At 39.2% G+C, this 21,066-nt stretch overlaps 1 non-coding gene across 3 annotated transcripts in view; it reads right to left on the bottom strand.

Moving 5' to 3' along the window:
• Nucleotides 1-14,706, bottom strand: part of ms4a17a.14 (membrane-spanning 4-domains, subfamily A, member 17A.14) — a 35,861-nt gene extending 21,155 nt beyond the window's left edge. For 2 of the 3 annotated variants that reach the window (XR_015484253.2, XR_015943088.1), the window contains exons 1-2: nt 14,660-14,706; nt 733-925 (exon numbers count right to left, since the gene is read on the bottom strand). This is a non-coding gene — a transcript (membrane-spanning 4-domains, subfamily A, member 17A.14). Of the gene's footprint in view, nt 1-732; nt 926-14,651 lie in introns of all 3 variants that reach the window. The other variant, XR_015484254.2, reaches the window with a different exon arrangement.
• Nucleotides 14,707-21,066: the final 6,360 nt, after the last annotated feature.

Raw genomic sequence — 21,066 nt, 5'->3', positions numbered from 1 at the left:
CGCAGTCGGTAGGTTACCTAAGTCTTCCTCTCGTCTAAGGACCACACGTGGGATTCCAAAGATCTGTGCCAGATGGTGCCCTGTCCCTGAGAGAGTAGGTCCTCTCTCAAAAGGATCCGCCAGGGGAGGGCCGTCGCGAGGAGTGAGAGCTCTGATATCCAGGTCCGGTTGGGCCAAAAGGGCGCAAATAGCAGAACCTGTTCCTCGTCCTCCCTGATCTTACACAGTAACTGCGCGAGCAGGCTCACTGGGGGAAACGCATACTTGCGCATGCCCCGAGGCCAGCTGTGGGCCAGTGCATCCGTGCTCCAGCACCGGTAAAAAGTGGTGGAGAGCGAGGAACACTGCCAACAGCTCTAGGCGATTGATATGCCAATGCAACTGGGCACTCTTCCACAGGCCCGATGCAGCACACCTGCGCAAGCTTACGCTGCCAATTCATTTTCATTCATTGGCCCGTTCAATACTCTCCAGACAAGCGGCTTCTGATCCAAATCCTCCCATTCGTGGATTCAATCAATCCACTCTATGGCACTGAAGTTCCCCAACCGAAGGGGAACTAAGAAGTAAATACCCTTCTAGATGTAAACATGAACTGATGATTGTACATTTACTGCTCTGTCACCAGGGCAACAATCAATAACACTAAAAAAAAGAGCCCAATAAAAACTGTGCAAGCTGTGTTAATGTGTGCTATACTGACATCAAAATTAATTGTATGTGTTTTCTCACCCCAAGGGCTTTTGGTTGGCCTTTCAGAAAGGCCTGAATTGAAACTCCTGCTTCATGCTGCATGTAAACAGGCTCAGAAAAACTGGTCCCAGTCACAGTTGCTGTTTGTGTTTGTGGTTGAAGCTGGATGACAATCTTTGAAGGATTCATGGCTCCGACAGTCGATATTTCAGTTTCAGAGAATTAAGTGAATCTGTAAAAAAAATCACAATAACGCAAAAAAATAAATAAAAAATCTAAAGGATATCATTTTAAGTTAGATTTTTGAGACTTTTCTATATTTTTATATATGTGAAAAATTCACTTCATTTTTTAATTCAGTATATATTTCTACTTTATATTTGTTTATATTATAATATTTTTAGATAACAGTCTATTTTTGTGGTGCTGCTTATGCTTAATTAAAGTGACAACGCATTGATCATAACCAAAAACACATTGGATGACAGTAAAAAGTGGCAATTTACCAATGTTACATCCTATGATGTATTTAGGTACTAAGTTGTTGGTGTGAGTGGCAGCTTATTGCTCTCCCCTTTTGTTTTATTAATCGCTCTCTCTCTCTCTCTGCCTCTCTTTATATATATATATATATATATATATATATATATATATATATATATATATATATATAAATAAATAAATTAGGTAATCTAGAACTTTTTGTCAATTTAGGAAGCTTTTGTTTTGTTGGTTATTTTGGCCTTACCCTCTTATAATGATTTTGGCTAGGAGAATTTTCCGTTAAGTATTTCTTTGTTTTTGTTTACCCTTTCTGGAAATGTAAAAATATATTGATCTTTGTTAAACAGTGAATAAAAGAAAATATTTTTCTTTTGAAATCTCTTTTCAGACTTTTTTTGTTATTATTATATCTGAAGTGAACGTATGCTGGGATAGAGAAAAAGGAGATTATCCACGCACATTATTAAATATCAATCTATTATTAATTTGATCCAATTAAAAATTTGATATATTTTTTTATCCTAATTAATTTTTTTGGTTACTTTCCCCCCCCCTACCACAAGAAAATGGACTAAAATGTAACAATCAAATATGTGCATTGATAATCCACTCATTTTTAAAAAACTAAAATCAAATGAACTTATTGACTCAAAAATAGACAAAAATTCTAAATCTTATTTTTGCATACAGTAAAAAAACAAACTTGAAATACTTTGTAGTATAAACTTTTCTTAAGTTGCAAAACTAATTTGATTATGTATATATATATATATATATATATATATTAGCACTGTCAAAATTAGTGCGTTAACGCATGCGATTAATTTTAAATAATTAACGTGTAAAAAAAAATTAACGCAGTTTCAGTTTTTTTTTTTTCTTCCTGTTGTGGTGGACGTGTGTTCAACACGCAAGACATGTGGATAAGACCAATGAAGCACTTTTTGAAGGCAAGTTTCAGTATAAAACAATTAGTCGCATCACCAGGCTCTCCAGAGTTTCATGCAATTTCGGGTGTTTCATTTTTAACTTTCGACTTTTGTTGTAAGTTGAAACTGCATGGCGAACAGAAAGAAAATCTGTGTCAGGCCTGTTGAGGGGAGTCAGGGGTGGAGTGAGCGACGTATCTGAGTAGGGGCGTGTGCACGCGAGACGTACCTGAAGGACAGTGGGGGTAAGTTGCGCGCGACATAGGCTACCTGAAGTGCTAGGAGGGATGCAGGGGAGAGGGGTGTGCGATGTATTTCACGACCGGTTTGCGAGAAATTGTCATTCATTTGCGGGCATTTGGGAGTCTCTGTGCACTTGCGGGATACTCCTAGTCTTAGTAACTGGATGAATGTAAAGGAGGATTAAGCAAAAAATTTTCTACTCTATAACTAATTATAATTTTTCATTTTCCATTTCTGCAATTCCTGTATTTTGGCATTTTTTGCAGTCCACTTAGAATCCAACATGGAAATCAGTATTTTCTTTATTGGCGTTGATTGTTTTGAAATGTAAATGTCATTAACATGCCTGTGTTTTAATTACTTTAATAAATATGGCTGTCAAGCCAGGATCTTGATGGTTTATTGTGGGTATATTGTTAAAATGACGAAATCTGTGTTACAAGTTAAACAAAAATTCTATTAAACAATTATATTTTAAATTTTAATTCTAATAAACAATTATATTTTGAATTTAAATCGTTTTTTTTCTTGCGTTTACATTAATTTTACATTTAAAAAGCCAAAATTACAAGTTTCAGTATTTTAAATGTGATTAATCGCGATTAATCGCGATAAAAAAATATAAAAGGTGCGACTAATTAGTTAATTTTTTTTAATCGATTGACAGCACTAATAAATATATTGTATAAATATTTGAACTATGATATACGTCGCATTGACAATCATAACGACTATAATTATGAACGACTCATCTCATGAGTGGTGGTTCCTAAATTACTCACTGATTTGTATTCGTTTATTAATACTTCGATCACAGCATTCTCTGAGAGCTTCGTTCTTTAGTCTTTGAGGTACAAACAATCATATAGTCACAGAAGTACTGGAATAACATTTTATGGCTCAGATATAAACACTGACATTTATGGTACAGATTAAAATCAACGTTTAAAAGAAATTTGACGCTCCAACTGAAGGTTGTATATTACATTATTAGGCCAATAGGTGGCAACAACAACACAAAAATATACAAAAAATAATATAAATGAGCTAATTCAAGTTAAAGTAAACCTGAAACTAAAACAATTTGGCTACTCATTTTGTTTTGGTCATACAGTCATGCTATTGGAAACTGTCAGTATTTCCATTTAAACATATCTTCATTTGTTTTAGTGGCACTTCGCTTCATCTGAAATGTTATTCATTGTGATAAAGTCACATTAACGGTCACCGCTGGGAAAGCAGCACTGGCAGTTACACACACACATTCTCACACACACACACACAGACGCGCTGACACACAGACATACTCACAGGCTCACTTACCTCATTCATTCATTATATTGTTCCTGCCTGCCGTTGCCGCTATCAGAGGAGCGGGTGCACACGCGATCTCGATAGCACATGGACATATTTCCATAAATCCACTCTCCGCAATTCATAGGTCATCCATAGGCATTTCATACACCTCCACTTGACCTGTTGTGTTGCCTTTTCCGTTTGGTGTGTGTCTGTGTGGGCGTAGTCAGGCTTCCGGTCATGATCGGTCAAACCGAGCACATAGGAAGTGCCGGCATAAGAATGCATGGGATTGTGGAGTTCGGGCTATATAAGCCAGAGCCCAACTACCATACAACACTTGTTTACCAAGTCGATGCAAGAGTGCTACTGTGGTGCCTCAAGCGAATATGTTGTGGATACCTGTTATTATCGATATTATTATTATTTTTTTTGTAGATATAATTGGGGTATATTTTTGCAGATTTTATTTTCCTGTTTGTTGTTTCTTTGGTACTCTTTTTTTTATTTTCTTTGTTAGCACTTGTATATACCTTCACTGTGGATGGACTTTTTGGCACTGTAAATAAACATCACCTTGCACGACTGCTTTGCGAGTAAGCCATCATAATTTTCCCTTACGACCTTGCATTTCACGCCCTAAAGACCAGCTGGTGGGCTCGTTTTCATCACATCTGGTGGCAGCGGTGGGATGGCGACTCGCAAGACAGTGCTGAAAGGTCGAAAACCGAAGACGGGTTTATGGTCCCAAGTGAAGGCAGTGCCAGAGGAAGGGACTTATTGGAATTCGGTGGTGACAACGGAAGATGAGGAGGGAGCCACAAGTCATCCCAGAGTCTCCTCAAAGTCCAGCCTAACCCCATCCAAGCCAGTTACTTCTGATGCTACAACTGGTGAGGGAATGTTTTCCAAGTTAAAAACGTTTGTAAAGCTAAACTTACAGGTTTTGTTATGTGCCAAGGGAAGGGGACTGTGATTTTGACTGTGGGGGTGGGTCAGAATGTATATAATGTTACTGTGAATGGACATAAACTAAAAGCACTCTTAGATACTGGAAGCTTTTTGTCAATGACGAAATCACGCTTCGTACATAATGTCAGTTATGAAAACACCACCTCTGTTCAATGTGTACATGGGGACATAAAGCAGCATCCCCAAGCTGTGGTTATGGTTGAGGTACTAGAACAAATGTACTTGCTTAATGTTGCCGTAGTTGACCATTTACCAGCTAATATGATTCTAGGAAGAGACTTTTTAGTACTATATGAACTTTTGCAACCCACCATCAAAGAATCTGAAAATTCCATTACCACTGTTAATGTGTCATGTCCAGCTCTTACAAGAGCACAAGCCAGGGCAGGTCTACAGACCTTGCCAGACTTGGATAGTAGTCTGTTGCAGGGCGGGACCAAGGGCGCTTAAAAGTCAAGACGCCAGAATTTTAAATTTTGTGCAATGCGATATATGTAGTAGAGAATGGTGTGTTATATGCGAGAACAAATGATGTGTTAGTTTAGTTGTGCCATCTTGTTGTCATTCTCTTGTTCTTCACCTTGCACACACTGTTCCATGGGCTGGTCACCTAGGCCAACAGAAAACATGGACGCATTAGCTCACGATTTTACTGGCCCACACTTTATACTGATGTACAAACACACTGTAAAACATGTGCCGTCTGCCAAAAGACAAGTGCTGTGTCCCAGCGGGGCAGAGCACCCCTGCAACCTCTCCCTGTTATCTCTGCATCTTTTAGGCAGATTGCCATGGACATTGTGGGGACATTGGAGAAGAGCAGTGATGGACATCGTTACATCTTGGTGGTCAGTGACTATTCCACAAGGTATCCTGAGGCCTACCCACTCCGTTCTATTAACACACCCAAGATCATTCATGCTTTGATTCAGTTGTTCTCCCGCGTTGGAATACCTGAGGAGATACTTATCGACCAAGGAACAAACTTCACATCATGTCCAATGGGGCAGCTACACAAGCAGATGGGCATCACTGCCATTAGAACAACGCTATATCACCCACAGACAGATGGACTTGTCGAGAGGTTCAATCAAACTCTCAACAATATGCTGCGGAGGTTCGTTGCAGACACAGGCCTAGACTGGGATAAGTGGTTACCATTTGTTCTCTTTGCTTACAGAGAAGTGCCCCAGGCATCGACGGGCTTCTCACCATTTAAGCTCTTTTATAGATGCCAGGTACAAGGAACCCTAGGCTTGCTAAAGATGGACTGGGAAGGAGAACCTGCATCGAAGAAGGAGGAGAGCGGCATTGTGCACTATGTGCTAGAGATGCGAGACTGTTTGGAGAAGTACAGAGAACAAGCCAAAGAAAGTCTACTAGAGAAACAGCAAGCACAAAGGAGATGGTACAACCAACATGCCAGACTGATACAATTCCAAAACGGCCAAAAGGTTCTGCTACTTTTACCAACTTCAACTAACAAGTTACTGGCTAAATGGCAGGGGCTAACACTGTGATGCGCAAGATGGGGCTGGTGACTTATGAAAATTATCATCCAGACAAGAGGAAGACAAGGCAGACCTACCATGTCTACCATGCACCATCCAAGAAAGATGGATCCTTGCGTGTCTGTATCGATTTTTGCAAGCTCACGCTAGACTTACAAGTTTTAACTAACTTGTTGTCTAAGTCAGTCACAAATCCTGTTCCATGGACCAATGACTGCAAAAAAGCTTTTAAAACCCTGAAAGAGAAGATGTGTTCCAGTCCAGTCTTACATAGTCCTGACTTTTCAAAAAGGTTCCTGGTGCAAGTGGATGCTTCTGCAACAGGAATAGGAGCTGTCCTTGCCCAAGGAAATGCAAAGGAACAAAAAACTATTGTTTTTCTCAGCCGCAAGCTACTGCCGAGGGAGACAAGGTATTCTGCAATTGAGAAGGAAGGTCTTGCAATCAAGTGGACTCTGGACAGTTTACGTAGCTACCTTCTATCTCCACCTAGGCCGAGAGTTTGATCTGGAAACTGACCACCGGGTCCTTACCTGGATCCAGTCTATGAGAGACCACAATGCCAAAGTCACCCGATGGTACCTCACCCTGCAGCCATACCACTTTACAATATGCCATCGACCGAGTAGACTGAATGTGGTAGCCGACTACCTGTCTAGGTACCCGGCCAGTACGCAGCTGGGAGAGGGGGAAGGTGATGTGATAAGGTCACATTAACGGTTACCGCTGGGAAAGCAGCACACTTACCTCATTCATTCATTATATTGTTCCTGCCTGCCGTTGCCGCTATCAGAGGAGCGGGTGCACACGCGATCTCGATAGCACATGGACATATTTCCATAAATCCACTCTCCACAATTCATAAGTCATTCATAGGCATTTCATACACCTCCACTTGACCTGTTGTGTTGCCTTTTCCGTTTGGTGTTTGTCTTTGTGGGCGTAGTCAGGCTTCCGGTCGTGATCGGTCAAATCGAGCACATAGAAAGTGCCGGTATAAGAATGCATGGGATTGTGTGTGCATGCGCGCTGCGATCGGAAGATGACGAAACAATTATGTTTGTGAATAGGTGTTTTGTGATCATGAAGTGTGTATTATGTGTTTATTTACATTAAGAAAATTTATGTTTTGTTGTTAATTATATATAAAGGTTTTTTTCTTAATGTGTTTAATGTGAAGTGTGGATTGAATGTTAAGTTATTTAATGTTTGTGTATTTGTCCAATTTAATACTTACCTATGAATGGTATAGCCCACAAACAGACGGGAGTTTGGGCTATATAAGCCAGAGCCCAACTACCATACAACACTTGTTTACCAAGTTGATGCAAGAGTGCTACTGTGGTGCCTTGAGCAAATATGTTGTGGATACCTGTTATTATCGATATTATTTTTTTTTTTTTGTAGATATAATTGGGGTATATTTTTGCAGATTTTATTTTGCTGTTTTTTGTTTCTTTGGTACTGTTTTTTTTTTTTTTTTTTTTAGCACTTGTATATACCTTCACTGTGGATGGACTTTTTGGCACTGTAAATACACATCACCTTGCACGACTGCTTTGCGAGTAAGCCATCATATTTTTCCCTTACAAACTCACATTTCTCCCCCTGAAGACGAGCTGGTGGGCTTGTTTTCATCACATCCGTCTACCTATTTGTTTAGTAGATAACTAACCAACAAAATTAGCATTACAATTAAGATATAGATTATGTGAGATTAGTGGATTTTACCAAGAACAATATTGAAAGTGGCCAAAAGTGATGTCTGAGCCACTCGCTTTACTCCGGGTCTCATTTACCACACCTTCATATGACTACAATTGACCAAAAACAACACACAAGCTAGTAATATTTTAAATTAAAGTACAATTTAAAAAAATAGCTATAACAGTTGTAATTTATTATGAAAAAGAGCAAATAGGATGTGCTTTGAGATGCAGTCTGTGACAATGTTTTTATTTTACACTTAGTTTTCTTAATGTAGGAATTATTTACCTTAATATATAGTGTATGAGATTAAACAGATTAAAGTATGTAGTAAAGTGATATCGCGAGAAGAGCAAGACTTGAGGGATGAGAGTTAGAGATCAGATATGGAAGAGTTGAGAGTTGTTAATAAAACAGTTAAGTACCTGATTAAAGTCTGATGATTATTGAATTCAACAACACAACATAAATGGCGACGAGGATGAACACTTCACAGATCAACTAGGATTATCATTTAATCTTGGAAGCGATAGGATAGACGGGCGGTCCTGACATGGAAAACGACGCTGCTGCACGGGCACAAGCGCCGCCAGCACAGTTATCACCGCCTATTCCATTGAACCGCGGAGCTTCGGATTTGTATGCACAATACAAAACATGGAAAGACTCTTACAGTTTTTTTGAGCTGGCCAGCGGAACTATCAACGCTGCTGACGTGGTAAGACGTGCTACTCTTTTGCATTGTATTGGTGCACCTGTGCAGAGGATTTTTGCAAACCTCTCAGGACCTAAACAGACATTTACAGAAACTGTAGCTGCCCTGGGCGCTTACTTTACTCCACGGAAAAATGTTGTGCTTAAAAGACACAAATTCTGACTGAGATCTCAACTAAATGATGAAACAATTGATGCATTTGTGAATGCATTAAGGGAACTGGCAAAATCATGCGAGTTCGGCGCTTTAGAAAATGACATGATACGAGATCAACTCGTAGAGAAATGTGCACTTAGACGGTTAAGAGATAAACTGTTGCAAGAAGAAGGGCTTACACAGGAAAGAGCATTAACTATTGCTAGAATCTGTGAATCAGCCCAAACTGAATCTAAAGTGCTCTCAGAAAACAGCGCTAAAAAAAAAGACAATCAAGTTCATGAAAGCTGCCAGAACAACAGACACAAAAATGAAGCAAAATGCCAACAGGGGACGACCTGAAAAGAGTAACAGCGACACCAAGTGTTACAGATGTGGATTGACAACACATAAAGCAGATGATTGTGGTGCAAAATCTGCAACCTGAATGTACTGCAAAAAGACGGGTCATTATGCACGAGTTTGCAGAAAGAAAAACAATTCAAAGGAGGACAAAAGTCACAGAAATAAATCCAAAGACAAGCTGGACCATAAAGACAAACTCGTAAGAGCAGTAAAGGACAGTTCTGATTCTGATGACTTTGTGTATTCAGTTGATTCAGAAGGAAAAGAGACCATTAAAATTAATGGACAAAAATTGAAGATGATTATAGATACAGGAAGTGGAAGAAACTTCATTGGGGAAGAACTCTATCAAAAACTGTTTGCACAAGTTGAGCTGAAACAAACCAAGAGATAATTCTATACATATGCACAAACACACCCCCTTCACTGTGTTGGATTTTTTGAAGCCCAGCTAGAATGGAATTGCAATGGCATAAAAGATGACATTTTTGTAATGAAAGGAAACGTAGAGCCACTGTTGGGAAGACAGTCCTGTTTTGATTTGAAGATTCTAAATTCTGCTGATCAGGTCAGGCCGATTGAACATTCATCTGAAAGATATTTGAAACTGGAAAATGACTATCAGTCTTTGTTTAAAGGACTGGGACAAGTCACAGGTTACAGCCATAAAATATCAGTGAATGAAAAGGTCAAACCTGTAGCTCAAGCTTTACGGAGAGGCTGTGAATCAGGAGCTAGATAAAATGCTGGAAGATGAAATAATAGAGGAAGTGCATGAAGGATCTGAATGGGTGTCCAACATTCTTTTCATCCCAAAAAAAGACACTAAAGAAGTGAGACTTTGTGTTGACCTAAGAGAAGTGAACAAAGCAGTGGTACGAGAAAGACACCCAGTACCAACAATAGATAATATACTGCAAGCAATGCAGGGAGCAAAGGTGTTTGCTAAACTGGATGCCCGTAAAGGTTTTTGGCAAGTCGATCTAGCACCTGAATCCAGACAAATGACCACATTCATCACACACAGAGGATGCTACCGTTTTAGGAAGGTGAAGTTTGGATTGTGTAGTGCTCCAGAAGCATACCAGAAAACCATGGATTCTATGTTATGTGGGATGCCAGATGTAGTGTGCTACATGGATGACATGGTAATGTTTGCGGAAACTGAAAAGGAGTTGGAACAAAGACTGAGAAAAGTTTTTTAAAGACTTCAAGAGAAAGGACTTACACTGAATAAGGAAAAGGGTTTTTTGGACAGATTGAGATTTTGGGTCATGTCGTCTCAGCTGATAGAATAAAACCAGATTCACTGAAAGTAGAAGCAATTGGTAATGCTCCAAGACCCAAAATGTAGCAACGTTTTTAGGCACTTGTGGATTTTTGATGAAGTTTGTGCCTAATTATGCAAATTTGTCAGAGCCTCTCAGAAAACTAACAAGACAAGGACAAGAGTGGCAGTGGTCATCTGAAGCAGAACATGCATTTAAAGGGCTAAAAAAGGAATTGGTTAGTGAACCGTGCCTGGCATACTTTAACATAAATGCACAAACATTTGTGATAAGTGATGTGATAAGTTGGACTGGGAGCAGTTTTGCTTCAGACCCAAGCAGATGGAACAAAGAAACCGGTAGCATATGCAAGCCGCTCACTAACACCTACAGAACGGCGTTACTCTCAGATAGAACGCGAAGCCCTAGGATGTGTATGAACAGTCAAACACTTTAGAGCATATTTATGGGGAGGCACATTTACCCTTCAGACAGGTCACCGACCTCTCATTTATATGCTTAATCCAGAAAAGTCAAGGCTTTTACCTCCACGAATAAAAAGACTAGGACTTTGGAGACTGTGTCCATACGACTATAAGATTGAACACATTGCAGGTAAAGCCAATGTTGCAGACTCACTTTCCAGACTTCCATTACCAGAGATGGAAGACAGCAGTTATGTGGACGAGTATATGGACAGAGTGCTTGCTGTAAATATGATGGATGTTCAAGCATTATCTCTGGAGGAACTAAAAAGTGCTACAGTGATAGACACTACTTTGACACAACTGCTTTCCATAGTGGGGACAGGAAAGTGGACTGCTAGGCTACCTAAAACCTTACAGCCATACAAGCAGTGCGCAGACGAGCTATCAGCTTATGATGGCCTTTTGCTGAGAAGAAATAGAATAGTTCTGCCCTCTGCACATATTCAACAAGCTCTGAAAATAGCACATGAGACACATCAGGGTATTGTTTGCACAAAGCAATTTTTAAAAAGCAAATTCTAATGGCCTAACATGGACACGGACGTAGAAAGAATGATCAGAAATTATAATGCGTGTGTACTGAATCAACCCTTGCACGAAGATTGGGTGTTGATTTGGTGGGTCCTATCAAGAATGTGTATTTACTCACTGTTATAGACTATTACACATCATACCCTGAAGCAGTAGTCATAAATGACATAACTTGATGAAATGATGAAAATCTTGGCGCTATTTGGGTATCCCTTGGAGGTTGTGACGGATAACGGCAAGCAATTTGTGGGAAAAGTCTTCGAAGTATTCCTGAAAACTAGTGGAGTTAAGCACATCAAAGCTTCACCATACTATCCTAAAAGTAACGGTAAAATCGAAAGATTCCATCGCTATCTGAAGAAAGCCTTCAAAGCAGCTAAAAGTGAAGGAAGAAAGTGGAGAGAAGAATTATCGAAGATTCTACTTGCTTATCGCTCAACACCACACAGAGCATCAGGTGAGACACCAGCCAATCTGATATTCGGGCGAGATGTTCGCACAAAGTTATCTAGCCTCATCACCGGAAGTTGAGATACAAAAGACATCGAAAGTCATCATAAACTCTACAAAGAAAAAATGAAACAGCATGCAGACATGACAAATCGAGCTAAAGAACACAACTTTAAGTTGGGAGACATAGTATATGTTATGAGTCTGGAAGATGGAAAGCTAGACTCGAAATATAGGGACACTCGCTATGTATTGCTCAAGCATACGTCAGATAGTTCATTTGAAATTGTCAATGTAGAAGATGGATCCAGGATCGTGAGAAATGTGAAACACTTGCGCCATGTACCTGTTCCATTGGAGATCAGCATGCCAGATTCTGCTGAAAACTGGAGTGATGAAGGAGCTCAAGAGACATTGTTGAAGTCAGATGTTTCAGAGCAGTCACAGATTTCCTCAGTTACAGTACCAGAGACTACTAACAAGCCTGTGACTACTCGTAGCGGTAGAGTGGTTAAGAAACCTGCTCGTTTCAAGGACATGATTATGTAGATGTTTACATAGGCCCCGTTTTCTGATTGTTTATTTAGTCTAGACTTAAAAGAGGTTGAGTAACAGTAACATGAAAAGATGTTTAGGTTTATTAAGATAATTTGTGTTTTGGGGTTATTTAAAGTTCTTTAATACTAAAGATGGGAGGGATGTAGTATAGTGATATCGCGAGAAGAGCGAGACTTGAGGGACGAGAGTTAGAGATCAGTTATGGAAGCACTGAGTTGAGAGTTGTTAATAAAACAGTTATCTGAACAGTAATCTGAAAGTGCACCGTGCTTAAAACTATTGATTCTATTGAGTCGACTCAGAATGAATGATTCGTCATTTGTTTGGCTCTTTTGTCTGCTCGCGTTGACATCAATACGGAACATAGCCAAATATGAAGTGCCGGATCCAGTAAAACACAAATGCGCCTTTCCCTTCAGAAACTAGCAGAGTGTGATGGATCATGGGAAGCAAATCATAATGCAAAGATTACCATCACAGAGAGACCGCCAGATATGTGGCTGTGGGGAATAAAGTGTTAAAGTTCAATTTCACAACAATACCACAGTTTACCATTTGCTGTGTTTGTTTTCTGTCATTTTTCTGATGACTGATACAATAGCCTACGCTGCAGGTCAAGCAGAGACATGGGCAGCTGGTCAGTGATCCAATCATAAAAAAATCAGTAACACCTGTACTTTCTAGTGATTGGGCCGTAAAGACACCTTCATAAAAGGAGAAGAAAGAGTAGCCGAGGAGACTCCCACACACATACACACACAGTAAGCAGCACTACCTGAAATAAAATAAACAGTTGTGCTTACCTGCCATAGCCAACCTGGGGCCTCATGTATCAACGCTGTGTATGCACAAAAACTTTGCGTAGGCCAGGTTTCACGCACGCGTTTGGATTCACTAACGACTCCACGCCAACTTCATGTCTGGCATACACGCATTTCTATGGGACGAGATCATCTACATGTCTAGCAGGTTTATGAGGTATGACCAGCCTAACATTAAATCGCAATTTGCAGCGATCGCCAGTTTCCCAAATGTAATCAGAGCAATCGACTGCACACACATTGCTATAAAGGCGCCGTCTGAAGACGAGTTTGCATACGTGAATCGGAAACGTTTCCATTTAATAAATGTGCAAATAATATGTGATGCTCAAATGTGCTTAACATAATACACACGCTTATAAATGATTCCTACTTGTCTTCCTGGTGATGAAGAGTAGGCTAAATCTGATATGTAGTGGGAGAAAAAAAAGAATGAGTTCATCAGATGCTGGATTCAAATCGAGGTTCATGAATGACAGTGTCAAAACATGTTGCCATGTGTGTTACGAGCTACGCCACTCACGCTGCTAATGTCGTCCCTCTTTAGCTTTGTTGTCTCTGTCGATCAAACGGGCAAAAATCACTCAATTAGCTCATTCCAACGACAAACTTGCAAATAACACTGTGTTTCTCCGGTCTACCTCCGAAAGCAGCACCTCCAAATCACATTCTGTTCAAAGTTTCTCTTCTTGTTTGCTTTTGCCGTTGCTTTTTCGTTGGGTGTTGCCAAAGTAGAGTCATTAGCATATTCATACAGGGGAGGAGGCAGGGAGGGGTTTTGTGCTCGTGCATGTTGAGCTCAGTTTCACGTTCATTCGGATGTACAAAGAAAATATGCGTGGGATTCGGCGTACTCAGTGTTTCATTCATCTGAATTTTATACTGCGTATATGTGCGCAGTATACTTATGCGTATACTTATTCCTAATTAATTGCACACAGCAGATGGTATATTGTGGTATGGTTGCTATTGCATTGCATTATAGGACCTTAATCTTTTTGGGTTGGTGTTTGTATACGCTACAAAAACCTCGTAATAAACTGCATTTTCTGTTATTTTACTAATTGATTCCTCTAGATATTATTTCTTACACATTATATTATTTCAAACTACTAAAGTTTCAATAAAAGTCACTTTGTTAAACTGTAGAGCATAAAAAGGTGGCAGAGCACAGATTATCCCCCCATAATACAACGCACCACCGCAAATAAACAGAAAACACCATAATACAGAAACCATTGATTACCAGATGCTTTACAGTATACAATTAGTGCAAAATCTGCAGTTCAAGTGTGTTTTGTAGATGCTGCAAGTGTGTACTCTCTACTGTTTTTTCTAGTGTAGGTCTATATATATCACCTACATTTAAAAAGCCATTAAAGCTCCACTTGTTAGCAACTAAAAGCATTATTATTACTGGTTAAAACGCAGATATAATAAAGTACTTTTAAGTATGTAACATACTGTCTTACCAGAAGCAGAATCCCACGTTCAGCTGTGCTTTTAGAGTCTCTCTTCTGATATAACGTTACACCAGCGCAGTGTTTCCAGTGTAGCTGTTTCTCTGAACTGAAACAGAAAGCAGGAGTGTGTGAAATCATGATGGATGGGACACAGCTGGTCATCTTCTCCCTTAAGCTGAACATGTCTGGTCAAATATTATGTACCGTCATTATGGCAAGTTTATAAACTAATTTTTTTAAAAATCATGTGCTCATGATTGACCGTGGCTGGTCTAACACGTGATTCACCAATCAGATAAATAACCAGAGTTTCTTACCTCAGTTATCTTTGTCTTGTTAAGTCCCCCTTTTCACCCCTACTCCTCCTCTTTTCCTTGACAGGGCGGCTTGGCAGCCCAGTGATTAGCAATGTTGCCTCAAAAATGTTACTGGTTCAAGTCTTTACCAGGCTAGTTGACGATCCTGTGTGTTTACATGTTCTCCAAGTGGTTGTGTGGGTTTCCCCCAGGTTCACTGGTTTCCTCCCACAGTCCCAAGACATGCGACATAGGTGAACTGACCAAACCAAATTGGCACCAGCAATATATCTCTCCATAGCAATGACTAATTTGTCATTAGCTATAAATAAGCAGTGGACTTATTATTACTTATTATGTTGGTATATATTCTAATATTGGAAATAATAAACTTGCACGCGGAATAGACGCGATATGTAAAAGACATGCTGCTATAGTTAATCCACTGTGTGTGTGTGTGTGTGTGTATTAGCCTTGGTGTATAAGCTCGGAACTTTAAACTAGCGCACAGATGGCATTTCTTTGTTTAGTTGCAGCCGTTTCGATTTGTGCAACATAAGCGCGGCGTTGAGAAGCCTTTACGAGTAAGCATCTAAATGTTTTCGACTGCTCGCACCACTCACTCGCTTAATGTCAGGTGACTCACGCTCTGCGCAGCCTTCATCTGCAGCTCATGCTGTATTGAACAGACGCAGGTCACTTCATATCTATAGCGGCCGCTATTCAAATGAACTGAATTTATTTTTGATGTCTTAGATGGCCGGAATAAATTGTCCGAACTTGGCTCTTGGGAGGTCAATTGAATAGCCCTGACCTACACTGTGGTCAGTGATGTTCATGGTGTCATATGCTGATTTTTTGTGTTTGTTAACATCATTTAAAAGTCCCTCAAGAGCTGTAAGAGACTGTATTTCAACCGAAACAAGTTGACGAGACGAGACATGTCAAGAAGGTCTTCTTAAAAAATATCGCAAGCAAAGATTGTTTTCGTAATATCAGATCTCTTCCAGTCAGAAACAAAGGGCCTATCTTGGTGGAAAGGAAAAAACAAATGTGGCCAAGTATGACGACCCATGCTCTGCATCCAAGTGCACATAGCAGTGAACGCACACATACACACACACACTGAACACACATGCGGAACAGTTGGGGGATTTGGTGGTGTTATTCAGGGGCAAAGAGAGTGCTGTTTATATCTGTAACATGAAGACTGATGCAGGCGTTGTAAGCTGAGAGTTTGACAGTAATGCACAGATAAACTGTCTCCTTCCACATGCTGGTTTTAGCTGGTTGACAAGCCTTGTTATATACGGTACAATGTTTTATATACAGTACAGTTTAATTTAAATCTTCTCTCCATTAAACACATTTTTTATACAATATCAGATTATATATATACACAGCTGAAGTCAGAATTATTAGCCCCCCTGTTTAATTTTCCCCAATTTCTGTTTAACAGAGAGCAGATTTATTTACTCATTTCTACATATAATAGTGTTAATAACTGATTTATTTTCTCTTTGCCTTGATGACAGTAAATAATATTAGACTAGATATTCTTCAAGACACTTCTTTACAGCTTAAAGTGACATTTAAGGGCTTAACTAGGTTAATTAGGGTAACTAGGCAGGTTAGGGTAATTAGGCAAGTTATTTTATAATGATGGTTTGTTCTGTAGACTATCGAGAAAAAAAATTTGCTTAAAGGGCCAATAATATTAATCCTTAAAATCGTGTTTAAAACATTTAAAACTGCTTTTATTCTAGCCGAAATAAAACAAATAAGACTTTCTCCAGAAGAAACAATATTATCAGACATGCTGTGAACATTTCCTTGCTTTGTTAAACATCATTTGGGAAATGTGATGCGTGTGTGTGTGTGTGTGTGTTATATCAGATCTCTTCCAGTCAGAAACAAGGGGCCCATCTAGATGGGAAGGAAAAAAGAAACATGGCCAAGTATGACGACTCGGCTCTGCATCCAATTGCACACACACAAACACACAAACACACACACACACACACACACACACACACACACACACACACAATGCAGTTGGGGGTTTAGTGGTATTATTGCAATTGAGAGAGAGTACTATTATTCACAGGCATCAGTTGCTGCATAATAATAGTTTAATATCTGCTACATGAAAACTATGGGCTTATCATACACCGGCGCAATGTGGCGCAAGAGTTGTTTTGACATTTTGCGCCACGCTGTTTAAGTAGCGAATACATTTGCACTCATATGTGCACCCATAGGCGTTCTGCTCTAAAAAAGCAGGCGTGTTTTGGCGCATTGCTATTTTGAGAACCTATAATAGTCTGTTCTTTAGACCAGAACAAACCCAGGTTTGTGCCTCATTTACACACTGCTTAATACACACAAGATGTAGAGCAATACGCAAATATCTTTACATGTGAAAATGAATTAAAATATTGAGGATATGTATAGGATATAAATATAAAGGATTAAAATATTACAAAACATATTATTTTCTAGCCTACATAAATATGAAACACTGCCTTCATGCCTTTATCACGGGAGGCTTTTTCAGTTCATAACAATTTGCTTTTGTATAATGTTATTATTATTAGCAGTATTATTTATTATATCCATATTTATATTTGTTTTATTAAAAACAAGCTTAGATTTGTCCACCTTTCAGGTTTTAGACCATATGGGGCACAGCATGTGTTTTAGGATATAACTCAGGTTTTTGAGCACACTTCATTATTATTGTTCATTTATTCGTTTGCTGGAAATTAGAACTGAATTTAGAAATAGTTTTGAAACGAATCTTTGCGCTAAACAAACAAAATTAATTATTTATAGGCTAATTGATGTCTGTGCGTAAAGGTTTCCCTATCCAAGAGCGAAAGTGAATTATGAGATGCCTCATCTCTCATTCTCGTGCTGTAGATGATCTGTTTAACTGTTTTCTTTCTAGTGAAATGCTCAGTTTTTTCACTTTGCGTCCTGTAAATAGCAAATATGCCATGACGCGAAGCAGCTGGCTCTTAAAGGGAATGGGAGATGAGACTCTGATTGGTTTATTCTCAAATCACACCTATAACTCATTAAGAGAATAAACTCAACCCTTTTAGACCATGCGCCACGGCGCAAAGCGGAAAATTTAGATGATATGTTGCATTTTGACACGCCCTAAAATCGTTTGCACCCTGCACTTTGCGTTTTGCGTATGAACCGTCAAAATAGAGGACCCTAGGTGTCATTAGCTGAGAGTTTGTGACAGGAATACAGTTAAACTGGCTCATTCCACATTAAAAATACTATAGTAAATACTGTAAATATAGTAAATTATAGTTAATACTGTAAGTTTATTGACTATAAGTCATCTCTGGTGATTAAACAAAACTATAAAAAGGGGAAACTGTTTTTTTTTTTTTTTTTTTGAGCTTGGGAATTATTTCATTGTTGCAATCAAGATATTTGTCAGACCACAAGCAGTGCAGCCACATGAGGTGCTGTGCATTGAGTTGAGGTGCCTTTAACGTAAATCTCCAGCAAGTTCACAGTCCACAAGCTGTGGACTTAAAGAAACTGGAGTGATGTGGACTCTTGTGACTTAAATTTAAGATCCATTAACACAGCAGATACAATTCATGTCATTTGATGAACTGCCGACAACCGAACCATAATAACCGAAGAACCTCACCTTGCAAGCCTCCCGTCTGTCCACACACCCATAAAATCCCAACAACATGGAGTATTACACTGCAAGGGTCCAGGCAATTCAATTCAGTAAAACATTTAGCCCACAATAAATTATACGTTGATAAACATCCACAGATTGCACTGCTGTCATTTTAAACTACTAGCCAGGGTAATCAAATCTGTAACGCATTCGGTAGAGTAGCATCTTTTCAGATGTAAACATTAGCTACTGATATTTTGACATCAAAATGGGTGCCAACCTGGGGTCCGTTCTTCGTACGTGGATTACTCAGTTAGCTGGATTTGGATATTGACGATTTGACATGATCCAGAATCATTTTGTTCTTCAAAGCTGATCCGAGAGTTGTTGTTATAGCAACAGTTCTGCTAGGTCAAACCTGGTCTGGAGCAGGTTCAATTCATATAAAGAGGATTAGATCGTCTCAGTTCAAGCAAGATAATACAGAAAGTATGTTCCCAATTCTGATATTTTCTTTCAGTAGTAGTTATATACACTTGGGAAAATGGTACATATTTTTTAACTATATATATATATATATATATATATATATATATATATATATATATATATATAAAGTTATAGTCATTAATAAAATAAATAAAGTTATACATATTAATAAAACTTATGCAATCTGCACCCTCAAAATTAAAGTAGAAAGACTGCCACCTGCTGGTGCAAAGAGAAAACTTATTGATATGAACTTTTTAGATCGCTTTAATACAAATTGTGTATAATAGAAATGCAGAATATGTGACTTTTTAAAGCAATAATACATTAATGCAGTCATAAACATGTTTTGACAGTTAATATGCCAGTGATGCTTCACAAAAGTTGCAGACGCCTTTACCAATATGTAAATGCTTTCGTAAACAACCAGTTATTCTTTACACCGATTAAAAAACGGCTACTATAATAAAGAAAATCTTTTCTAAATGAAAAACTAAATACACTGATATGCATTGAAATACATGATGAATACTCTTGACACATGAAAGTGTAAACCCTGCAGCTCACAACAAATGTGGAAGGTTATTGCGTGTCATATTTAACAAGCCGTTTACTGCTAATTTGATGTAATTTTGCTCACATGGATATTTGAATATTAATCAGATGATGTCATTACGCTGCTGTGCCGTCAGCCAATCGTTGCATTGCTGATCATGATTTCGAGGATGGATAGATCTGTCCTTCACAACACACGCAGCGATCTCAGATCAGTTTATCCAGACATTCTAATCTGATTCGTGAACTCGTTTGAAGAACCAAATTAGCCAGAGATCAGTTATCCAGATTAAAAGATCCGGGATCTGCCAAATAATCTTAGATCATTTAAGCGAGGTACGAAGAACCGACCCCTGTGCACTCTTGGATTGAAAACAACAACTTCCGCTACTGAGAAACTTGTAAATGTGAAAAGGGTTCATGAATAACGAACAAGCATGTAATATGCTAGTGTTTAAAATATATGGAAGATAGGAAGGAGCTATAGATATCTTAAGGAGAAGGTAAGGAGAATAAAGATCCAGGATGCCTACGGTTATATGAGTTTGGTTGCAGATGGTTGAACCTATGATCCAGGAGTATGATCTGCCCCGTAGTACACTAGACCGGCTCTATACCCTCACCAGGGTGCTCGAGGGTTCATGGGAGTATGCCCAACCTGTCCACATGTGTTTTGTGGACTTGGAGAAGGCAGTCCCTCGTGGCATTCTGTGGAGGGTGCTCTGGGAGTATGGTGTCAGAAGGGCTATGTTAAGGGCTGTCTTGTCCCTGTATGAACAGAGTAGGAGTTTGGTTCGCATTGCCGGCATTAAGTCAAAATTGTATCCAGTGTATGTTGGACTCCACAGGACTGCCCTATGTCACTAATTATGTTCATAATTTTTAGGCGTAAAAAAGGATAGAAGTCTGTTCGTAACATGTCATAGTGACTCATACGTCCATACACAAGAGCATCACGAGAGTTTACATTTGCAAGTTGGTTGGAGGCATAAATGGCAAGGAAGACAAGCAAATAAACTTCCCGCTTGACAGTGATTAATCGGAGGAGGATGTTTCTGATGAACAGAGTAACATTCCATCCGTAACAACATCCGTTCCATCCAACACTGTGGTAAATACATTTGCGTTTTAAGCAAATTTACAAGATTGCTAAGGGGCTCTTTCTTATTTTTCTTTACAGGAATTCCAGTAGCCAGCTCCAGAAACAGAACTGCTTCCAACACCCATCCCTCCCTATTTAGAGATGATATTCCCATGAATCACCCCTTGCACAACTTTCACAAACCTCTATCTTCCTTATACTACAAGCTGTCCGAACTTCCCCTACTCATTACATCATTCATTATCCACCTCTATTCAAATGCATTCCACCCTCCACAAATGATACCCATCCATCTATGCAGGCCAGTTGCCACCCA

The sequence above is a fragment of the Danio rerio genome, chromosome 4 (genome assembly GCF_052040795.2).
Source record: "Danio rerio strain M-AB ecotype USA chromosome 4, GRCz13ab, whole genome shotgun sequence".
NCBI lineage: Eukaryota > Metazoa > Chordata > Actinopteri > Cypriniformes > Danionidae > Danio > Danio rerio.
Note: the sequence above shows the minus strand (reverse complement) of the source record. Positions and strands in the feature narration are given on the sequence as shown.